Source organism: Ceratotherium simum, chromosome 9 (assembly GCF_057802395.1).
Source record: "Ceratotherium simum simum isolate JZ-2026a chromosome 9, ASM5780239v1, whole genome shotgun sequence".
Classification (NCBI taxonomy): domain Eukaryota; kingdom Metazoa; phylum Chordata; class Mammalia; order Perissodactyla; family Rhinocerotidae; genus Ceratotherium; species Ceratotherium simum.
Window position 1 is genome coordinate 46,628,104 of NC_141908.1, and position 24,580 is coordinate 46,652,683.

The 24,580-nt window shown below is 38.0% G+C and overlaps 1 protein-coding gene and 1 pseudogene across 3 annotated transcripts in view; one reads left to right on the plus strand and one right to left on the minus strand.

The window, feature by feature from the left end:
- SCN9A (sodium voltage-gated channel alpha subunit 9) overlaps positions 1–12,805 on the minus strand; it is a 164,904-nt gene extending 152,099 nt beyond the window's left edge. For all 3 annotated transcript variants that reach the window (XM_004428235.3, XM_004428233.3, XM_087435336.1), the window contains exon 1: positions 12,573–12,805. The gene's annotated coding sequence lies outside the window, so the exon portion shown is untranslated. The remainder of the gene's footprint in view (positions 1–12,572) is intronic.
- Positions 12,206–13,514, plus strand: LOC147916292 (uncharacterized; annotated as a pseudogene).
- The last annotated feature ends 11,066 nt before the right edge of the window (positions 13,515–24,580 follow it).

Below are 24,580 nucleotides of genomic sequence, written 5' to 3' on the forward strand. Positions count from 1 at the left end.
TCCAACAAAGTTGATTAAAAAATTAGTGTCTTCACTAAGAATTAAGAGAAAGGGGAAAGGAGATTTTTGAACAAGTTTTATTAAAATGAATCTAAGATTCTACATAGCAGAAGTCATTGGTCTACTGAACACTTAAGGAAACAAAATAGTCTTTCTTTTTCTTTCATTTACTCATTTGTTTACTCACTCAAGTATTATTGAGTATCCATTCTGTTTAAAACATTGCACTAGGGTTGGAGGGGATTGTAACTGTAGTAGGATAGAATTCTTGCTCTATGTAACTATATCCTCTAATACTTAGGATCACAACATAAAGAGTTCCTGAATCTATTAACTAGTTAGAAAAGAATCAGAATTCCTAGACCACAGCTGAAGGGACCAAACCCAAATATTTTTCAATAATAGGATTGGTCCAAAGGACGAATGAATCCAATCAGAGAGTAGGAGAACATGAATATATAACATTCTTTCCACATGAGGAATCTCCCTAAGTTGCTAGTGTATTCTTCCAACAATTCAAGAATTTTAATCCTAGCACACAAGAAAAAAAAAAAAACGAGATGGGAGTTATTGAAAAAGAAGGTGAATTTTCAGAGTAAGGAGTATTTGAACTAAAAACCAGACCTCTGGGAGTGATGAATGAAAGTGGGTTGGAGACTCTTAGACTCAATAATGTCTACAGGAATGGGGAAAAAAAAATCACCAATGGATAACACACCTAAACATAAGAGCTAAAACTATAAAACTATAATAACATATGGGAAAACCTTTAGGACATTGGATTTGGCAATGATTTCTTGGACATGGCATCAAAAACACAGGCAACAAAAGGAAAAAATAGATGAATTGGATTTCATCCAAATTAAAAACTTCTGTATCAAAGGACACTATCAGAGTGTGAAAAGGCAACCCAGAGAACAGACAAAATATTTGCAAATCATATGTGTGATAAAGGCTTAATATCCACAATATATAAAGGACTCCTACAACTCAAAAACAAAAACAAACAACCCTGTTCAAAAATGGGCAAAGGACTTGAACAGATATTTCTTCAAAGAAGATATACCAATGGTCAGTAAGCACATGAAAAGATATTCAACGTCATTAATCATTAGGGAAATGCAAATCAAAACCACAATGAGATACCACTTCACATCGAGTAGAATGGCTATTATTAAAAAAAAAAAAAAAATGTTAGCCAGGGTGTGAAGAAATTGGAACCCTTGCGTGTTGCTAGGAGGAATGTAAAATAGTGCAGCCGCTGTGGAAAACAGCATGGCAGTTCTTCAAAAAATTAAACACAGAATTATCATATGATCCAGCGATTCCACTTGTGGGTATATACCCAAAAGAATTAAAAGCAGGGACTCAATCAGATATTTGTACACCAATGGTCATAGCAGCATTATTCACAACATCCAAAAGGTAGGAACAACCCAAATGTCCATCGATGGATGAATGGATTAAAAAATGTAGTATATACATACAATGAAATATTAAACAGCCTTAAAAAGGAAGGAAATTCTGATACATGCTACAACATCAATGAACTTTAAAAATATTATGCTGGGTGAAATAAGCCAGACACAAAAGGACAAATATTGCATGATTCCACTTATATGAGGTCCCTAGAATAGTCAAATTCATAGAGAGAGAAAATAGAATGTTGGTTACCTGGGACTGGGGGGAGGGGAAGGAATGAGGAGTTATGATTTAATGGGTACAGAGTTTCACTGTGGAATGATGAGAAAGTTCTGGAGATGGATGGTTGTGATGGTTGCACAAAAATGTGAATGTACTTAATGCCCCTGAATTGTACACTTAACAGTGGTTAAAATGGTAAATTTTATGTTATGTTTATTTTACCACAGTAAAACTTTTTTTTTAATGCACAAAAATTTCCTGGAAACTGTAAGGAAGAGAGTCAGTAGGACATCAAAGTCACAGCAGTTAGAGTGGGTCAACCTTGACAGGATATAGGTGTGCTTCCCTGGTATCTATTTTGCCAGGCAGTACTCCTTCATATCCATACAATACCACTATTTCATGGGAAATAATTGTACAATAGATATAAAAATTAATCAAAATATGCAAAATATTACTGTATTCTCATCATATTTTAGTTTCCAGAATTTAAGCATGTAAAGAGCTTACTCTCAATTGTAACCTCTGTCATATTAGCCCTTTTTTCCTCAACTGGTAATAAGGGCTTTCAAGAATCTAATCCACTGCAGATGGGAAGAGAATATAAAACATTTACATACAAATCACAAAAAAATGACACAAAGATTAATTTTGTATGGAAATTAGGAGTTTCCCAATTGTTTATTTGGATTGTGTGGTACCCATGTCCAGAATGGGATCCAAAAAAAAAAAAACGCACACTTTACCTCCGTCCAAGTTTGTCCCACGCCAGTCACTATAGCACTGGCTCATCATACAGACCCCTAGGCAGACTTAGTAATCTTCCCAAATTAAGAAAAGGTCCTCATCTTCAACTACTTTCTACCTTGCCCTATGTGCTTCAGCCACACTGACTTCCTTGCTGTTCCACAAACACATCAACTATGCCTTAAGTCTGTTGCAATTGCTGCTCCTTGTGACTGGAATGATTTTCCTGTTGCTTAGCTAGCTCCCTCACTTTCTAACCTCCTTCAGTTCTCTGCTCAAATATCGCCTCCAAAAGGCTTTTCTAACCACCATTATTAAATAATGCCTCCTTCCCTCAATTCTCTCTGTCCTGCTGAATGTTTCTTCACAGCACATGTTATAATACAAGGACAGATGGGGTGAATATTTGTTTATTTACTCATTCTCTGTCTCAGAACTAGCATGAAACCTCGATGTTTTGTTCACTGCTGTATCTACAGTGTCTACAATAGTGATGGTAGCTACTCAATAAATACTTGCTGAAGGGAGGGAGTGAATAAAGGAAGGGGGAGGGAAAGAAGGAATTACTGTTAAATTTCAGAAAACATATAAATGCAGAGAACAGTGATGCTGAGAGATCTAGGAATGACCTGGACCAACTCAGCATCTCTTTACCACTACCCTCGGGATCTCTGCCAGGTTCTCCCTCCCCACAAACCTCAATGGCATTGATACCAACTTGGATGCCAACTCCTGACCTACACATTTTGGAGGCCAACCAGATAGGGCTTAATGATTGATCACCAGCGCAGGTCAAACCACTTGGAAATTTTAGTTCTAACTTTTTTTTTTTACCATCTGACTGCCAGTCCACCTCTTACGCAAATCCTCGACAGATAACTCTCATTTTTAAGACAGGCTTTGAGCTTCAGCCTTTGTAATGCATCAATTGAGTACATGTTAAAATATTTTGGCTCTCCTATGCAAAGAAGGCTAAACATTGTCATCTAGAATTGGTGAACCTAAATTGTGGGTTCCAGAAAATAAGCAAGAGTGCTGTTCCTTTCCTGAGGAAGAAATAAGAAATACGACTCTTTCATTAAGATCTAGTAATGATAAAAAGCTACGTTTGAGAAGCATAATTACTAAATCCTTGTTAACTTATTCCTTCTCCATCCTTAGAAAGTAAGTTTCAGTAAAAAAGAGATATTTTTTAATAAAAATTGAGCATAGTTGTGCAATAACTTTTTCAGCAAATACGTATTAAGAATGACTGCATGGGGGCCGGCCCTGTGGCTTAGCGGTTAAGTGTGTGCACTCTGCTACTGGCGGCCTGGGTTCGGATCCCGGGCAGGCACCGATGCACCGCTTGTCTGGCTATGCTGAGGCGGCGTCCCACATACAGCAATTAGAAGGATGTGCAACTATGACATACAACTATCTACTGGGGCTTTGGGGGAGAAAAAGAGGAGGATTGGCAACAGATGTTAGCTCAGGGCTGGTCTTCCTCAGCAAAAAGAGGAGGATTGGCATGGATGTTAGCTCAGGGCTGATCTTCCTCACAAGAAAAAAAAAAAAAAAAGAATGACTGCATGTAAGGCACCATGCAGGGATACCAGTATGAACAAGCTGTGGTTTCTGTCCTTGAAACCTGAACTGTCTAGTGGACTAGCTGCCAATCCACAATCATTAGAACAGATTGAGACATATCATAGAACTCAGGAGTCGAATTTCCTGTGGTTTTTATATCCCACTCAAAGTAGAGTGTCTAAGTAGATAATAGATATTAAAAGAAAATCATTTACATTAGAAAATTATTATGTGCAATGTAAAATAAATTAATTTTCCAAAAAAGTTTTAAAACCCTTAAGAGTAAACACCTTGAATCATCGATGTTAAGGAAACACTTTAATTGACATAAATTACTGACTCTTTGTGACAAGCACTATGCGTTAGGTTACATTTGAGCATATCAATTTGTGGTACTAAAAGAATTTGTACTCCTCTAATTAAGAAAGCCCAGGGGCCCGCCCCGTGACTTAGTGGTTAAGTGCGTGCGCTCCACGACTGGTGGCCCGGGTTCGGATCCCGGCCACGCACCGGTGCACCACTTGTCCAGCCATGCTGAGGTGGCGTCCCACATAGCAACTAGCAGGATGTGCAACTACGACATACAACTATCTACTGGGGCTTTGGGGAGAAAAAAAGAAAAAAAACGAGGAGGATTCGCAATAGATGTTAGCTCAGGGCGGGCCTTCCTCAGCAAAAAGAGGAGGATTGGCACGGATCAGCTCAGGGCTGATATTCCTCACACAAAAAAAACAAAGTCTATATTCTTAACTTCTAAGACATAAGAACGCTTTAGATGAACACCATCTTCTTCTTTCCTTGCTTTCGCTACTTCTCCACTCCCTAACACCCAGGATCTCATATGTGCAACTTCATTCTCTGTGTGTTCTCCATTTCATCACTCATAGCTGAATGACATTTCATGCACATATCTCTTTTATTTACACTACTCCTCTTCTTTCAACTCTTGTCTACCTTGGGAAAGTCCTTTTTCCTGTTTCGATCCCCTCATAATAAAACAAACAAAATATTCTATTTGTGGCCAAGTCAAGTCAGAGTAGTACAACGACACCCCTAGGCCAGGAAACCAAAGTCAGCCAACTTCTAAAACAACCTCAAAAACACTTTAAATGTATAGATACATTTCATAATGTCATAATGTCTTCAAACTTCCACCTAAATTTCAGTTTAACACAAAGGCACTCCCAAAGAATCAGTATTCAAGATCAACATTTAACAATCTTCAATCTTTCTTTTTATTATCCTCTAGTATTATAATTACACAGCTTGCTACATTTAATTGCAAATATAGATTATTTCAGCTCCACTATGGATCAAAAGGCGTTTGTGAACTCCTTGGTAACATAACCCCCAGGTATACCTCTGTGGCATATGTGCAAGTGTATTCTTGGGATGAATAAGATTTTCTTTCCTTTAAAAATAATGTGTATGTCACTCAGTTTTAGTGATCACTGTGAGTCTTTGGGAAGGTTAGGTAACTTCTGAGCCTTAGTGTTCTCACCTCAAAGGGTGGTTGCGGGGATTTAAAAGGAGCATTTGCAAATCTGTTACCATACTGCTTCGCAAAAATGAGACTTCCATATATGAAGCTGTTAAATTAATGTTATTATCAGTAATATTACCATGACGTAAATTGTGCTGTCTATATTTCCCCTTATGGCAGTGTACCTGTTATATATTCATTTTCTGTCTTCATGATGTTGCCCTGGCCCACCTCTTGCAACACATAGTCTGTTATTCTTGGTAACTGAGGAAAAATGTGGATTGCTAAAGAAAATAATAAATAAAAATGATTCAATTATTACCCTTAATTTGATAATATGTTTTACAAGATTCTGATTTTTGTTAATGTACCACTAATGAAATAAAGTAAATGGACAGATTGGCAAATACTTCCCTCAGGCTCAGATATCTTATTTGCTGATTTAAAAATTCAAAGTTAAATTCCTAATTGAATTACTGGAGCAAGTTTGATTTCATACGTAAATGAGAAATTTCATTATATGCTTTTTAAAAAATTTCCTATCAAAGCAGATATTAGTTGCTTAAGATGCACTAATAGCACATCTGGCACCTCAATTCCTCTATTGAAATGCTCTCCATCAATGCAGAATTCTGATAGAGCAGGTTCAAAAACATGAACAAGATATAACTGGACAGTTAACAAATTCGATTTTTGAACGCCTCTCCCATGTTTTCCTACTGGTAAGTTTTTAGATACTTCGTATAAACTATTTGTGATAACCTATAACTGACAACTTTACCAACAGTGTTATAAAGAGCTCAGAATGGAATGGTCCTATATTAGAGATGTGTAACTATAGTTGTCTTTAAAATAGTCAGGGGAAACTGCATTATTAGTATTCATAGAAATAGAATTCAAAGTAACAATGATGAACTTTAGATATTATACTATTTTTATTCAAAATATACTCAGAATACATTTTGGTTATAAATACTGTTACCAAATGTCTAGCTACCATTATTGAACACCTCTTTTTCATGTGTGAGATATTAAAATGGCTTTTTTGAATATATATATGTATTTAACCTAATTTGTACAGCAACCCTCAGAAATAGACCTTACCAATTTTACAGACAATGAAATTGCATTTGAGAAGTTAAAGTATTTAACTTAGACCACATGTTCAGCAAAGGAAATATCTAAAAAACACTTTTTCACTACACTAATATGAATACAAATTTATTCCCCTGTGATTTTAACACTTCATAAAAATATCTTACAAAGATTCTGAAATATAGTAGGGATGTAATATGAATTTTCAAAGAGCTTCTCTGCATAACCATTCCACAAACATTCATTCCTGAAAGTTTATTGGGTGATCTCATAGAACTCTAAGAACCTTGTTCCCAGTTGACCCCTAAGGATGTCATTTCCCTTCTTCTTACCTGAATTACCGTGAGCCAAGTTTGTCCAGGGTAACAAGAATACGTATTATGTTAAAGGAGGAAAAAATCATCACTTAAACTTTGTAATATTTCATTCCATGAAAGGATCATCTATAAAGATTGGTCCCATAGTGTTTACCTAGATTTAATAACTTTAGATCATCACCCAGAGAAAGTGAAGGCATAATTTACCAATGAAATATTCTACTTATCCTATTCAAAGTGTGCATACAGTTAATAAATTATACTTACCCTAAGCCCTAAAGGAAGCACTGCCCATTGGACTTGAAAAAATAATCATTTAGTGGAGTTTAAATCAAAACATAAATGGATATTTTATTATCATATAACATTTCTAGCATTATCTCGTTTTACTTTTCTGTCTGGACTTGAATATCTACATTTTCTTCTTTTTTGAATTTCTACATTATAGGTCCTCAAGAAGATGACATATTTTTAGATAACATTAGATTCTAAGATACATAGTTTATGAGCAACTAGTACAGTTGACAGACACTACATCTAGTGAAATCACCCCTATTTTTTAAACTCAATCAGATGACATAGGAAGTCTAGTTTGGCATATAATGCATAGAAAATTTGATTAAAAAATCTCTGTAGAAATGTCTTTGTACTTATATTTTAATGCATCTGTCTAATCTTATTTATTCTTCTTTCAATATTCTTCTATTCAATTTTCCAATTATTTGTATTAATAGTTTCACCTAATAGTGAAGCAAAATTTGTATTACTGGCATATATTTCAAATATTTAGAAGATGAGATGTAGAAGAGAAGAAGAAAGAGAAAAAAGGAAAGAAAAAGGCATTCATTGCAGGGCAGAGATGGTAGGTTAATGACATTGTAAATGTACTTTCTCCCTTTAAATCTCCAAGTGAACAATCATAGGTGCAATTAGAGTTTTATCGTATTTTGATAAATGACTCAGAAAGCTTTGTAAAAAATCCAAGGAGACATTTTAAAGAAATTTATGATCAATAAATAGCAGTCTCTCAAACACTTGACACAACAAAAGGAAATCATAAAATGAATAGCAACGAAATTACAATTAAAGTAATGGTATATTTTAATAACAATATACGGCATTTTTGGCTCCCTGTTACATCACTTTAAAAACCCAGAGGTATTCCATTTCCTATATCTAAAAGAAGCAATAACAGCATGTTTTCACAAAAAATACAGTTGTTATTTTAAAGAGAAAAGAAGAAAGAAGTCTTTTCTCAGTGGGGCTAAAAAGATATCAAATAATTTCATCCTATATATAAGGTCAACTCAAATTTGCCTGTGGCAGATTATGTTTATTGGCACTGTTCAAGGCATTCCCTCCTCCTTCCCCTCTTTATCATGGTCTGGCATTTTTCCTTACCACCCAGAAGGGTTTCATTCCTCCAAATTTCATTCCTCGTTTAGCTGCCAAGAGCTGATGGCTTTCCGTGTTGCCTAAAGCCATTTCCTTCTAGCTATACCGAGAGGGAAGAGTAAGTTAAACCTTCAATGAAGAAATTTCACTTTGCAGGATGGCAAGACACCAAAACTGTTCTCTCATATTCCACAAAAGTATTCTACACATTCCATGAATACTCTCCCATAAATCTTCATATGAAAATTATTTTTGTACAACTTTATAATATCCATTTTATTAAGACCTTGCCATCTTAAGTGGTAATCTAACTCTACGTAGTTCTGAAGAAGGAAGCTGTAATACCTCTGTATAAGAATAAATTAGCTAATTTGTGACCTAAAATGGAGGGCCATCTTCAATTAGGACACAGATGCACTCCAACACATTACAACAACCACAACACATCACCTTAACAGCAAATCTAATGAAATCCCTGGTGACAATTCATGAGATGGTTTAGTCCTTCAAGAAGAAACAGGATTGCCAAATTCTTTACAAAAAAAAAAAAACCAAAAGTGTGGCAGGTCACTTACTAGATAAAAAAATATCACTAATCAAAGCAGGTCGCCTAACTGAAGGCTAAATTTTCAACCAAATGTTAATAGCAAAACTACTTGTTTGTTTAATATCTTTAAGTACAGTCTCAAGAAAATAGGGGGGGGACTTATTGCCACAAAAAGTGTGTGTATGTGTGAGTGTGTGTGTATAAGTTCTAGTATAAATATGATACCATCATTAACTAGAATGAATTTTGAAGCCCTCTCTGCCCCCAATAATAGTGATAGGTCTTCATGGATTAGCCCAGTGTCTCTCTGAGCCTTCCTTAGCGAACACTTTGGATTTGTGAGATAATTTGCCCCTTGAGCCTGGAATAAACAGCATGTAGGCAATGGATCTATGGATTCAGCTTCATGTTTCATCAACTGAGCTCACTCAAGTACCCATATTTATGACAAAACAATATTTTAAATTTGGTGATTACTGAGTGACCTTCAAATTCTTGGTAAAAGGATACAGATTTAAACTTAATAAGGTCATCATTGTATATTAGGAGTCATTCATACTAAAGTCATATTGGCTTATGCCAATTTTTTGGCAAAAATACTCCAATTTTTCTTTAACATATATTTTAATCCAGTGTGGTCACTGCCTTTCTAAGAATGTATTATAATCTACCTACCTTTGAACACATTATTGCCTACACTGCTGAAAGATGGGAATATATCTCAGAATATTTTAATTTTACCTCCTCAAAATCATAGTGCAGGATTGTAAATGTACCAAATGCTCAATAAATAGAAAGGAAATTGAATCATAAAATGCATGAATTTACTAGGTTAATGTGCTCTGTGGAGAAATGTCATATCTTTGTACTTTATTATTTACATAAATATCTAGAAACCCCCCACTACTTCATACCAGGCACTGTTCTGGAAGCTTGGTCAACAATAAAGACTTGGTCTCTGTTCCTTTGGAGCATTTGATATACAAATCCACAAAATACCTGCATGCTATAATAAGCACTATGAAGGAAACAAACAAGGTATCAAGATCGAGACTAAAAGATGACAGCCTACGGTTGACACGGTGATCAAGAATGATCTCTCTGAGGAAGAGAACTTTGAGCTGAGATTTAAAGTTTGAGAAGGAGCTAGCTGTTCAAAGAGTAGAAGGAACAGTCCCCGCACTGGGAACAGCATTTGGAAAGGCCTTATGGAGTAAAATCACTCCAGGTGTTCCAGGTACTAAAAGACCAGTGAGGCTGGAGCATATAAACGAGGGGGAGATGGTTTCAGTGAGGTTGTAGAGAAGGGCCAGCTCAGAGAGAAATCTGTATGCTAATGGAAGGAATTTGTTGTTGATGGCTTTCTGTGTTTCTGCATTTACACCTTGTTGCTACGCAGTCACGGGCTGATGAATGTTTTTAAGGAAAGGCATGATGGTATTGCTTTGTATGGGGAGTGCTTGCAAGGGAGCAAACTATGGAAGCAGAAGACTAAAGTGAAGGCTGTAGCAGGAATCTAGGTAAATGATGATCATGGTCTGAACTAATTTGGTGGCAGTGTGGATACAGAAAACACGGTGGAAGAGATATATCTGAGAAGTATAACTGTATAGAGATATGGTTGGGAGATAAGATTGACAGATCTAAATATGGACTGGATAGGGATGAAATGCTGTCATGAGGAAGAGGGAGCAATCAACACTTGGTGGATGGAAAAGCCATTTATTCAGATGATGAAGATTGGGGGAAAGGATCTGAGACAGTTTTAGGGAAAATCATAAATTATTACGATTATAACATTTAGAATGATCCACTTACATTAAAAAACTTTAAGCTTCCTTACAAAGTCATGCCTTGTATTAGAAAAATACCATATAAATCTTTCCAGCACTTCCCACTTTTTCACATATAATAGGAATAGAAATTAGATAAGTATTAGTTTTTACTATTCATGCGAAATGCAACATTCTATTTTCTTTCTTTGCCAAAGAGAAAGTGGGTTGGTCATATTGAATAGGGTAAATATGACCCCACCGATTCCACCTCTGAATTTCTTACTTTTTCATTGCTGCCAAAACTCACCTCAGCAACAGGTAGCAAAAACACAGAAGCACTACTACAGGAGGGCTCCCATGATTACCTCTGGGTCCTAGGAGACACAAGGAGGCACAACGATGCTCTTGGCAGAGAGCCAGATCTGACTCATCTTTTTTCTGTAGAAGCATCAGGTACCCCGAAATCCCTGCCCCGCACCATAGGAATCATGGCAGATCCTATACCCCGCCTCTGTAAAAATACGTCACTGTGTCCCGTGACTGCACAGTGGTTCACTTCTAAAAGGGCACCTCCAACAGACAGGTATTTTAAACACCTACACAATACAAATTATTAAGCAAAACTATTATTAGTTGCCTCAATAGAGGGCACAATTTCATTACATCAAATGTCATATTTTGTCTACCATTTTGCTGTGAATAAGCTATTCTAACAGTCATGATAATCCCATACACAGGGATCAGACAAGACTAGCTTTCAAATAATCAATAAAAATTTTCAAAAATCCTACTTACCGTAGTTTCTAAGAAAGTGAGTTCTCGTTTAAATTTTTAAAAATAATGGAAAAAGAATTCGAAAACTTTTCAATAAAATGGACTAATAATTGTATTTGGTTTACAGATTATATATAGATAGGTTTTATTGATGTTAAAGTAAAAATCATGAAAATATATTTTAAATTACCAAGAGAAAGAAAGAAAGAAAAACAACAATGTCAGGAGAAATAGAAAAGAACATTAATTGTGTTTCCGAAAAGAACTGAACCTCCCAACACTGACACGCAGAAACTGAAAATCCACCATTCTTTTAAAAACTTATGGCTATTTGGTCTTTATCTTATTGAAATGAGCTTTTTAAAAACTCCCCTAAGCTTCTCTCATAAAATAAATTCTCTCATACAATTCTCTCTCAAATAAAAATTGCTCTTAGCTTCAGAGGAGATGTAAATGACTACAACGGCTGCAACTGTAATAAAAAATACTAAAATAATGAGTAAAATGTTTTCTATAATCACAAAAGTTGGCATTAAAGTTTCTAGTTTGGTAATGTTGCTTTGATCTTTTTATTGTCTTTAATACAACTAAAAATATCTATATTTTTCTAAAGGTAAATGACAGTTTCAGTTGAAGTCGATAAAAAGTTAAAATGATTCTCAATCTCATCCGAATTTCCCTATAATATGCTTATTCTTTTGAAAAAAATACACTGTGTCCCGAAATGGGGCTAAGCGGTCTTGTCAATTATTTGTGTTTGTGTGCTCCGAAGGGGTGCGGCGCTGCTTGGCTCTCCCCACAGGTAGTATTAGCTCTGCTGATTCTGCACACTCACCTTTGCAGATGGGAAATATAACACATGCTGTTTGCTCATAAAGAATACGACCTGCCCCTGGAACCTAAACCCATCCAACAACTCTGCTGGCGTAGACAAAAAGAAAGTGTAACCCACCAGGTATAGCTGCCTTTCCTTTCCACATTTTCAGAATCTGGCAGCGAATTCACACGGTCAAAACCAGCAAAGGACCGGCCTTACAATGGGAACAGTTGCTTTCCCAGCTCCTCTTGCCCAGCTTCTCCCCTACTTTCCAGGTGGCGTAAGGCCGGGTGGCCAAAACCCAGAGAAAAACTGACACAGGTGGGTGTGGCGGTTGAGGCGAACACTGGCGAGAGACTGGAGGCTTCCCTGCCCGCCACACCAGAGGAGCAAGAGAAAAGGCACTTACTTGCGACCTCGCCCGCCGATCATGCCCACCCAGTGCACCCGCAGAATCTGGCCCCAGGGAAGGGCGTGGGCTTCAGGGACCCTTCCTCGCTCCCGGCCTCTCTCCCCCGGCGTTCTCTCTGCCGCCGCTTCTCCCTCTTTCTTTGGGCTCCTGTTGCTCAGCGGGCGCCCGCTACTACCAGCCGCTGGCACCCCAGCTAGCCCAGCCCCAGCCAGCCGAGCGGGCGCAACTGGAAACCAGACACCCGCCGCCGGAGCGCTGGCGAGGGCCCGCCCGGGGACTGCGCCCCTCCTTCCGGGGCGCGCCCAGGGAAGCAGCAGCCCCGCCCCGCCGCGGGCAGCAGCGCCGCTGGTCCTCCCTCCACTCCTCCCTCTCCGCCCTTTCCCCACGCTCCCTCCCTCCCACCCTGCACTCGGCGGGCGGCGCAGGGCGGGGACCCAGCTAGGGGCGCCGTGGTGGCGATGCTGCAGCATCCCCACAGTGTGCTAGTAGAAGGCAGAGGAGGGGATCGCACGACCTCCCATCCACGGCTACCCCAGTGGGTGGGGCGCGTGTGTGTGTGTGTCCTGCAGCCAGAAGAGCCCTTCCCTTACCTCACTCCTGCCCCCACCACCCCTTCCTCCCTTCCTGCTCAGCAGAATCTGCTAACGCTTCCGAGAAGCCACTTAGTGTGGCTTGGTGGGGAGCGGGAGGAGGACTCTGCGCAGAGGAGGTGGGGACCAATGGCAAAGGCCCGACCAGCGCCTTCTGGGCCCTAGGCTCTGAGGATTCGAGACTGGGAATTAGTTCCTTCCCTTGGGCTTTGCCCACAGAGCCTGCGGCGGTGGGGCGCAAGACCTGCCTCTAGGCTGCGATTTTTCTTTTCTTTTTCATAGTAGATCGATCGAGTTGCCGAGTCTTCTAAGCAGGCGAGGAACGCATTTTCTTTCAGAGGTGGAGTGAAGAGTCAGAGGTTGTCGTGGGTGGAGAGGGAGACATAGGGTAGAGGTTGCCTTCCCAGACCTGGGACCTGCTCATCGGGGCACACTATCAGTCATATCGGTTCTGAGTTTAAGAGCTGGGTAGGAGCGACTGTGAAAGAAATCTTTATAAACCCTTTTGTGCGGGGTGTGTGTGTGTGTGTGTGTGTGTGTGTGTGCGCGCGCGCGCGTGCGTGTGTGTTTTCTACAGCAGCCTGTTGGGAGAAAGAGCAATGAAAACAAGATCGAATTATCTTTCTCCAAGAGAAACAGGAAATTTCCACCAAGGGGAGAAATCAAAGGATTACGTTGGGGCAGGGTGGATATCTGGATTCAGACTTTAAAAAAAGGCAGATCCCTTTGCAGTATGGGTGATGGGCATTTGCAGCTATAGTGTTATTTGCTTCCACACCTTCCATTGTGTAAATAATACTTAGTGGTAAACACACAGGCTTTTAAGCCCCAGGGTTTACCTTTCTCCGCTGCTTACGGAGCTTCTGAGGTTTGCCCTGGGGCTTTGGACTTTATATTTTGACTTGTAAGATGTGCTATTGAAGGAAGGAAACTTTCTGAGGCTCTCCATTGAAGGGTGAACTCGATCACTTGGGGGTAACTCTCAATGCCACATCATGGCAACTTCTTCTCTTCCTTGATTGGTTGCAGAAGTAGGAGGAAGAGTTCAACTGTGCTAGGAGTGACAGCCTTTTTGATTAGATGCCATCAATGCCACTTTCTTTTGTTGCCACCTTGAAGTCCCCCTTCAACTCGAATGTCTGATGCATTGAGATGTAAAATGAGCTCAATCAACTCTTTCTCTTATAGCTCTCTGACATCTGATCTCCATTCTATCAGGGAATAATCCATATGATATTCAGAATGATTAGAACCCAGAGGATTTCAAATCTATACTATTTTTTTCCTTAAGAAGATAAATTAGAATGTAAAGACTCTAGCTGATTAAGACTGTGGGAGATCAAAATTGACCACCCTGAAATATATCTCTTTACTTTGATTATTTTCTCTGAGGGACATTTGACCTCCCACTAACTGCCTAAAGAATTTAACATAGAAGACCTGTTCCCGGAAGAAGTTACTGTCATATCATGGCTGTAATATAATGTAAAATAGATGTTACAATAGGAAAGGCACCAACAAGCCCCTGTTATCAAAAATTCTGTCTCTTCCTAGCCACATTCTCTAGGTGGCCCTGCAAAGAGTTGCCAGACAAACATTTACATTTATAAGGGAAATCTCCATTTGTAAAGGTATCTCCCTCTCTGTATTGGGAAGGGAGGGATGGCCTTATCTGTGAAAACTCTTTTCAGTATGGAAGGAGAAGACTTAAATCTGCATACCCTTGTTTACTGTAATTTCTGTCTCCCTTCTGTCTCCCTCCCCACCCGCAACATCCTCCTTTGTCTTTAGCTGAAGACAGTATTTAAGACGAGAATCTCTGCTATTGTGTTGAGAAACTCAGTTTCCCTGGTTTCTCTCATGTATACATGTTATTAAACTTGGCATTACTTTCTCCTGCTAACCTGTCTTTTTAATTATTTGGCCAGCCATAAGAACCTTGAGGGGAAGGGTGGAGGAGGATTCTCCTTCTTCCCTCACAGACTGTTAAAGAAAAAATGATCAATGTCTCTAAAATTATAAAATTTATTCATATGATTAACATAATTTGCTCAACAAATTCCAAAATACTCAAAGCTTTAAAGAAGCAAACAAAAACAAACCAAAATACTGTACATATTATAAAATATAGAGTGAGCTTATTGGATTTATTATTCCTAGAGATGATGCAAAATGAAGACAAAAATAGATTCAAGATGAATTGACAATAATGCACCATATGCAATTATTGCAGGGAATTATGGTCACCTTTGGTGGTTAACTTCATATAGCACTTCCCAGAAAACGTCACTTGGAGTAGTAAGAGGATATTAGGCTGGTTGATCCATTGGTTTAGTGAAGTGTAGCAATGTTTAATAATGGACAAAAAAGTACTTCCCACCTGAGTGGTATGAAAAGGATTTGGTCTCCCTCTCCCCTTGCCACTAAGAAAATAATAAATAACATGCACTATGCTTTGTCATGAGTCCATTCACAAGTACATACTAGTCTCCATATCCCTAGGTTCTTTTTAGGAGTCTTCAAAAATAAAACCTCCTTGGCCTGTCTGAGGGATCCCTGGTGAGATTTTGCCTATGAGCTCATTGGTAAAGTGTGGTGTATATTATTCATTATTTTCCAAATTCCCTTTTCATCTCCCAACTATTTATTTACCCTCCATCTATTTATTTTACGCACCATTCTTAGTCTCCCAAACATTTTGTAATCTGTTGCTTTTAGTCTATGCTGTCTGTGTTTTTATTGCTCTTTCAGCAGCTCTGGAATTTTTGTCCCTGTTTAAATCCAGAAAAAGACTATCTGAGTCTCTTATTTAATATATATTAAACTGAGAGTATTTTACTATCCTGAGAGTTCACCAAACACTAAGTTCTGGTGTCACATGTAGACATAAGGAGATAGTGCTGTGGAAAACTAGTGCTGTAGGCTTGAATTATGGGAGGTTGAGTCAGCCAATAATTGTTAAATTCCTAAGACTATTTACAACTAATCTGCTATTGGTTGGGTAGAAAAAAGTAGAGATGTTTGTATGTTGGAACTGATTAATATTATACTTCAAAACCAAAACAGGAATAAAGAATTTTATTTTACTTGGTGGTAACATGGAAATCCACGATTCTATCTTTTCCACAACTGCTACTCCAATTTTCGAAACTATAGAAGTTTCTGGAGGAGAGATAAATAGACAGTAATGTGAAGACAATAAATTAAACAATACCGTACTTGCAGAGTTTATTTTTTCTCATTAAAAAGAATTAGAAATACATATTTATCTTCTAATATCTGCTACATGGCCATAGTCTAATTTGAGAAAAACACAATTATGCTGTTGTGAAAATCGAAGAATAAAGCCACAAGTTTTCTGTAGATACACAGCTAAAAAGTAGGGTTCAAAAGTAGGGTTTCAAAGTAGGATTAAAAAGGAATAGAACGATAATTAAAACATGATGCAATATACAAGGAAGATTCAGATATAGGTTGGAATAATAAGAAAGATCGACAAATTATGTGTCATAAACAATGGAAGAAAAGTGATTTCCTAAATTCAGACATAGGTTGGAATAATAGGAAATATCAACAAATTATGCATAATAAATAACGGAAGAAAAGCGATTTCCTAAATATCAGCATCAGAGTGTTTGCTGGTCTAATTTGACATGCTCTGGGCTTTTGTGCCAGTAAACTCATGTGAAGAAAAATACATGTCTTTTACCTTGCATGTAGTAGATGTTTAATAAGTATATTGATTGATCAATTATTCATGAAGAATTCTTCCCACAAGGTCAAACATCCCACCAAGATGGGTCCTTTACCAGAACAATGCTTTTGCTGATGATATGATTTCTGTGGAATACTTCTTCATTGAAACTGCTGTTATCAAAGTCCCCTTCTTGCTAAAGCCTTAAACTAGACAAGGTTACACAATACACGAAACATTTGTTTTTAGACATTGGACACCGTGATACATAAGACTGTGATTCCCGAAAGAAGGGAAGTAGACAAGGTGAGTCCTAGGATCGTTCCAGCTTACTACATGAAATTGGTTTCCGGACTGTAGCACAGGAAGGAGGAAACCCAAAGAGAGCCCACAATCTCTCTGCGTTGAGAAGACAGAAACTAGAGTTTGAGAGACTGAGGCAGCTAGAATTTGTGGGACAGAGTACCCGAGAGAAGGGAACAGCCCAGAGGGAGTATGGCAGAGGTCTGCAGAGGAGTGCCCTCAAGTTTGGGGTTGATACTGATGTGCAATTGTGTGAGAACAAAAATACCTGAGGCCAGGGAAAGAACTAATGGAAAGCAGCAGGACAAAAAATTCCTGGACCTCATAGAGGGCTAGAAATAATTTGTGTTCCCTCCAGCCAAAGTAGAAAGACCTCATCGTGCGTGAGATATTGGGTGGAATCCTTAAAAGGGTGTTGGCTTAGGAGGGGGGCTAAATTAGCTTTAGATTAAAATTGCTCTGGATTTACCCTAACGAAGTTTAAAAGCAAGACTTAAAAGGACCCAACTGGTTTCAGTTTGCTTAATGCTAGCCAGAATAAAATCCAACACTTTATAAAGGACCTAACAACAAAATTAACACTGACTGGCATCCAATTTAAAAAATTACCACACATGCGGGCCGGCCCGGTGGCGCAAGCGGTTGGGTGCGCGCGCTCTGCTGCGGCGGCCCGGGGTTCGCTGGTTCGGATCCTGGGCGTGCACCGACGCACTGCTTTGGCAAGCCATGCTGTGGCGGCGTCCCATATAAAGTGGAGGAGGATGGGCACGGATGTTAGCCCAGGGCCGTCTTCCTCGGCAAAAAAAGAGGAGGATTGGCGGATGTTAGCACAGGGCTGATCTCCTCACAAAAAAAAAAAAAAAAAAATTACCACACATGCAAAAAAGAAGGAAAATATGAGCTATGGCCAACAGAAAAGTCAATCAACAGGAACAGTCTCACAAATGGCAAAGATCATGGAATTAACAGATTAGGACATTAGATTTAGATTCCATATTATAAGTGTGCTCTGTATGCTTAAGACAGTACCAAAAAACCTGAACATGATGAGGAGAGAAATAGAAGATATAAAAAACACCAAAATGGACCTTCCAGATATGAATACAATATCGGAAATGAAAATTCACTGTATTTAAAAGCAATGACCCTTATAATTCCAAACTTCATGTACAACCCAGGTTGACTGCTATCTTTCCAGACTTTTATTTGCCTGTATAAATAAATATACCATTATTCTTAGAAACAATGAAATATTAATGCAACAATAATTTAATAATATATTAATAGTAATAACTATATTAATAATCATATTAATGCAATAATAATAATAATTGCATTAATGTGATAATTGCATTCCCTATGAATTATAGGTAGCTGTGATCATCTTTAACTTTGTAATAAATATTTTAATATATTTACCTATCATATTATATTTATATTTATTACGTTCACCCTCAAGGATCAGAAATTTTCTTCCATTAAAGATACATAAAACAGGTCCTGAAGATAGTTCCAAAAGAGAAATTTGACAATATTTCAGCAATTACCACTAGTGAAATCAAGATGTAACTTCCCAAGCTGCTACTTTAAAGAGGATAACAGCTATTTGAATGTGTTAATTCCAGTTTCTTTGTTAAATTGAAACTTCCATTATGCAACATGAAATGTAGTTTGGAAATATAGGCATTTTTTTGTGGTTGTTTTGACTGCTGTCAGAAGTAGAGTGTTGGCAAATTTCAACGTGTAGTCTAGAATGTGGTAATCACTGAGTTTTGCCAGAATAGATGTCAAAGCAAAGATAGGGATAGAATATTTGAGAAAGGAGAAACAATGGAATAAATGTTTCCAGTTTGTAGATCGAAAGTTCTGAAAGATTTAGAAGACCTAAGAGAGGAGTAAGGCTGGGGTGATCTGGTCTGCTGGGGCTCAGTGTTCAAAGGGTCTTGGATGCATTTGTAAGGTCTTATTTGCTATAATAGACCCCACATTCTAAGTACTAAGTTTATTATTTAAAGATTCCCACACTGCAACTTTTTATCGTGCAAATAATAATCAGTTAAGGTTTATCTTTGAAATCCAGATTTTTCAAATGGTCAGGTTACCATCATTGTGTGGATTTTTTTGAAAAATTTTTACCTTGTTGCATTTTAAGCAATTCAGTAAATAGACTCAAATTTTTGTAGCAATGAAGAAAGATCCAAAAAAAAAAAAAATCAAATTTCTTTAAAACGGGATGTATTTGTATAATGATGAATATGACATGGTAAATTTTAATTTGAGGTCTGTTTTAGCAGTGTCTGAATTAGCTTACTATTCCAAACAACATGTTGATATTCTGAGAATGCATTATTATGTGAAATGTGAAGACAGGTTGAATGATAATTAATACTGTATTTTTAAAAATTGTCACTATGCAACCCACCAGCTGGGAGAAAATATTTGCAAAACATATATCTGACAAGCGGTTAATCTTGATAATGTATAAAGAACTCACACAACTGAACAACAAAAAACCAAACAACCCAATCAAAAAATGGGCAGAGGAAATGAATAGACACTTCTCCAAAGCAGATAAACAGATGGCCAATAGGCATATGAAAAGATGTTCAACATCACTAATCATCAGGGAAATGCAAATCAAAACAACACTATGATATCACCTCACGCCCATTAGAATGGCTATAATCACCAAGACAAAAAACAACAAATGTTGGAGAGGATGTGGAGAAACGGGAACGCTCATACACAGCTGGTGGGACTGCAAACTGGTGCAGCCTCTATGGAAAACAGTATGGAGATTCCTCAAAAAATTAAAAATAGAAATACCCTATGATCCAGCTATCCCAATTCTGGGAATATATCCAATGAACCTGAAATCAACAATTCAAAGAGGCTTATGCACCCCTATGTTCATTGCAGCATTATTCACTATAGCCAAGAAGCGGAAGCAACCCAAGTGACCCCCGACTGATGATTGGATCAAGAAAATATGGTATATATATATACAATGGAATACTACTCAGCCATAAAAAAGATGAAATTGTCTCATTTGCAACAACATGGATGGACCTGGAGGGTATTATGTTAAGTGAAATAAGCCAGAAAGAGAAAGACAAACACCATGTGATTTCACTCATATGTGGAATATAAACCAGCACATGGTCAGAAAGAACTGTATTGTGGTTACCAGGGGCAAAGGGGGTGGGTGGGGGCAGGCATAAAGGGTGAAGGGAGACATATATATGGTGATGGACAAACAAAAATGTACAACCAAAATTTCACAATGTTATAAACTATTAGGACATCAATAAAACATGTGAATGAGCAAAAAAAAAAATTGTCACTGTGTTTTTATGAAAAATTCAGAAAAGTAGGTTTAACTCTTGAAATTATTTTGGTTCTTGCCAAGAAGATTAATGATAACACTTGTTGAAGTTTTAATATGTATCAGGCATTATTTTTAAAACTTTACTTGTTAAACCCATTTAATCCATTAACACTCTTAGAGGTAGGTGATATTATCATCCCTACTTTTGCAGGAAAGAAAACTAAAATGAGAGAGGTTAAACAACTTGCCCAAGGCCGCACAGCGCATACATGGAAGAGACAAGGTGTTAGCCTAAGTAGTCAGGCTCTGGAGCCTGTGTGCTTAAGCACCAAGCTACATTACTTCCATAGCCAAGTGGCTATTCTGTGTCTTATAAAGACAATTACACATTTAGAAAATATCGGCCAGGCTACCTTATAATTGTGAATCTAAAATAAAATTTAATAAATGTAGAAGAACAGTATAAACATAAAGTAAGTAAACCTCTCAGCTGTTCACAAATAAACCTGTCGACTGAAATCAAACATGTCAGAGCCATTAAATCGCATCATAGTATAGTGCAAAGTACAGAAGCTATTTCCTGATCTACCAATTAGTACTGGTCTTTCATTGCGCTTGTCTCTTAATCTCTGTGTATTTCAGTTTTCTTTTCTGTAAATGGGAAGGTTTATACTAAGTTATTTTTAAGCTCCTTTCTTCTGTAACCTTTAAGATTTGTTCCTTTTATATGAATATGTGCAATTTTCTAAGCAAAATTTAAATGGAATATTTTTTCATTGAAACATATTACCTACTGGGGAATTGTTGTTTGTGAGAAACATATATTCATATTCATATTCTATGACAGCCACTTTTGGAAGGTGTTGTCAAAATGACTAATTAATGTCTTTTAATACAAGCTAGAGGAATAATCAAGTGAGACTTAAACGAATAGAAGCCATAGAGCCCAATATGAAATTATCTTTAGAGCACTGGATTGTGACTGTTTTCTTCAGAGGTACCCCAGCACAAATTCTAGCACACTGCATACAGTGGGCATTCTGTATATACTATTAATTTGCGTACATCGTGTTCAAAATCAGTTTCCTCCTCCCTCATTCATTTTTGATAAATGCTACATCTACTGCCACCTGGTGTTCAAATTAAGTCGAATGTTTCAGAAAGGCATTAAAAACCTTTACATTGTTTATTTTTTACTTTATTTTTATTTGTTTATTTATTTTTTGGTGAGGAAGATTGTCCCTGAGCTAACATCTGTGCCAATCTTCCTCTATTTTTTGTATGTGGGACACTGCCACAGCATGGCTTGCTGGGTGGTGTGTAGGTCCGAGCCTGGAATTGGAACCTGCAAACCCAGAGTGTGCGAAATTAACCACTATGCCACTGGGTCAGCCCCCCCTTGACTTTATTTTATTTTATTTTAATTTTTTTAAATAATTTTATTTATTTTTCCCCCAAAGCCCCAGTAGACAGTTGTATGTCATAGTTGCACATCCTTCTAGTTGGTGTATGTGGGACATGGCCTCAGCATGGCCGGAGAAGCGGTGCATCAGTGGGCGCCTGGGATCCGAACCTGGGCCGCCAACAGCGGAGTGTGCGCACTTAACCACTAAGCCATGGGGCCGGCCCTTCTTGACTTTATTTTTTTCAAGCAGTTTTAGATTTGCAACAAAATTGAGAGGGAGGTACAGATTTCTTACACACCTCCTGCCCCCACATATGCATAGCCTCCCCCATTATCAACGTCACTCATCAGAATAGTACTATTTTTTAGCAAGGATGAACCTACAACTGACATATTATAGTCACTGAAAGTCCATAGTTTACGTTAGAGTTCACTCTTGGTGTTGTACATTCTATTGCTTTGGACAAATGTATAATGACATGTATCCATCATTATAATATAATGAAGAGCATTTTCACTGCCCTAAAAATCTTCTCTGCTCTACTTATTCAACTCTCTCATTTCCCCCTCCACCCCTGGCAGCCGCTGATCTTTTTATTGTCTCCATACTTTTGCCTTTTCCAGAATGTCATACAGTTGGAATTATACAGTATGTGGCTTTTCAGATTGGCTTCTTTCACTTAGTAATATGCACTTAAGTTTCCTCCATGTCTTTTCATGGCTTGATAGCTCATTATGTTTAGTGCTGAATAATATTCCATTGTCTGGCTGTACCACGTTTTATTTATCCATTCACCTACTGAAGGACCTCTTGGTCAACTCCAAGTTTTGGCAATTATGAATAGAGCTTCTATAAACATCCATGTACAGGTTTTTGTGTGGACATAAGTTTTCAGCTCCGTTGGGTAAATACCAAGGAGCATGACTGCTGGATCATATGCTAAGAGTATATTTAGTTTTGTAAGAAACTGCCAAACTGTCTTCCAAAGTGGCTGTACCATTTTGCATTCCCACCAGCGATGTATGAGAGTTCCTCTTGCTCCACATACTCACCAGCATCAGGTGTTGTCAATGTTCCAGATTTTGGCCATAATAGGTATGTGGTGGTATCTCATTGTTGTTTTAATTTGCATTTCCCCAATGATATATTACATAGAGCATCTTTTCATATGCTGATTTTCCATCTGTGTATCTTCTTTGGTGAGGTGTCTGTTAAGGTCTTTGGCTTATTTTTTAATAGGGTTGTTTTCTTATTGTCGAGTTTTAAGAGTTCTTTGTATATTTTAGATAATAGTCCTTTATCAGATGTGTCTTTTGCAAATATTTTCTCCCAGTCTGTGGCTCATCTTCTAATTCTCTTGGTATTACCTTTCGAAGATCAGAAGTTCTTAGTTTTACTGAAGTCCAAGTTATCAATTTTTTCTTTCATGGATAGTGTCTTTGGTGTTGTATCCAAAAAGGCATCCCCATACCCAAGGTCACCTAGGTTTTCTCCTGTGTTATATTCTACAAGTTTTATAGTTTTGCGTTTTACATTTAGGTCTGTGATCCATTTTGAGTTAATTTTGTGAAAGGTGTAATGTCTGTGTCTAGATTCATTTTTTGTGTGTGTGTGTGTAGATGTCCAGTTGTTCCAGCATCATTTGTTGAAAAGACTAGCTTTGTTTCATTGTATTACCTTTGCTCGTTTGTCAAAGATCAGTTGACTGTGTTTATTTATTTATTTATTTATTTTGTGAGGAAGATCAGCCCTGAGCTAAGAGCCACACCAATTTTCCTCTTTTTGCTGAGGAAGACCGGCCCTGAGCTAACATCTATTGTCAATCCTCCTCCTTTTTTTTTTTTTTTTTCCCCAAATCCCCAGTAGATAGTGGTATGTCATAGTTGCACATCCTTCTAGTTGCTGTATGTGGGACGTGGCCTCAACATGGCTGGAGAAGCGGTGCATCGGTGCGCACCCAGGATCCGAACTCGGGCTGCCAGTAGCGGAGTGCGTGCACTTAACCTCTAAGCCATGGGGCCGGCCCTTTTCCTAAGATTTCATTTTTTCTTTCCTTCCTTCTTTCCTTCCTTCCTTCCTTTCTCTTTATTTTTGGGAAAATGTACACCAAAGTCTCTCAAATTATTTGTTTATTTTCCTTGCTATTCCCACCATCTTAGCTTGACTGGCATGAACTTTTATCTGGGTTACAGAAACAGTCTTCATACTGTTCTGTCAGCCTTCAGCATTGTCAATTCTAACCAATTCTCTACACTCCCTATTTAAAGAGTGGCCCTCAGGATGAACGTCAAATTCCTTAACATGCATTATCTCTAGTGGCAACACCTGTGCTAAACCCACATCTATCATCCAGCAGATCTTAGATATCATATTCTCTAAACCCTTCACATCAGCCCTGCTTGATGTGCTAAGTATGGGTTAAATTCCTCTCCTCTATGCTTCTGTTATAACCCGAACTTCCCCTTATCAAAACATTTATCACACTTTATTGTAATTGTTTGTTTGAGTGCCAGCAAAGGTTTCCCAAAAAAGTGATGCTTGAGTTGGACTTGGGAGGTTGTTCATGAATTACTCAGGGGGATGGGGTTGGAGGAGGAAGACATTCCAGGCAGAGAGAATATCATATGCAAAGACAGAGCCCTTTATGCAATGCAGGTAACTTCAGTTTCTGTCTGGATGAAGTT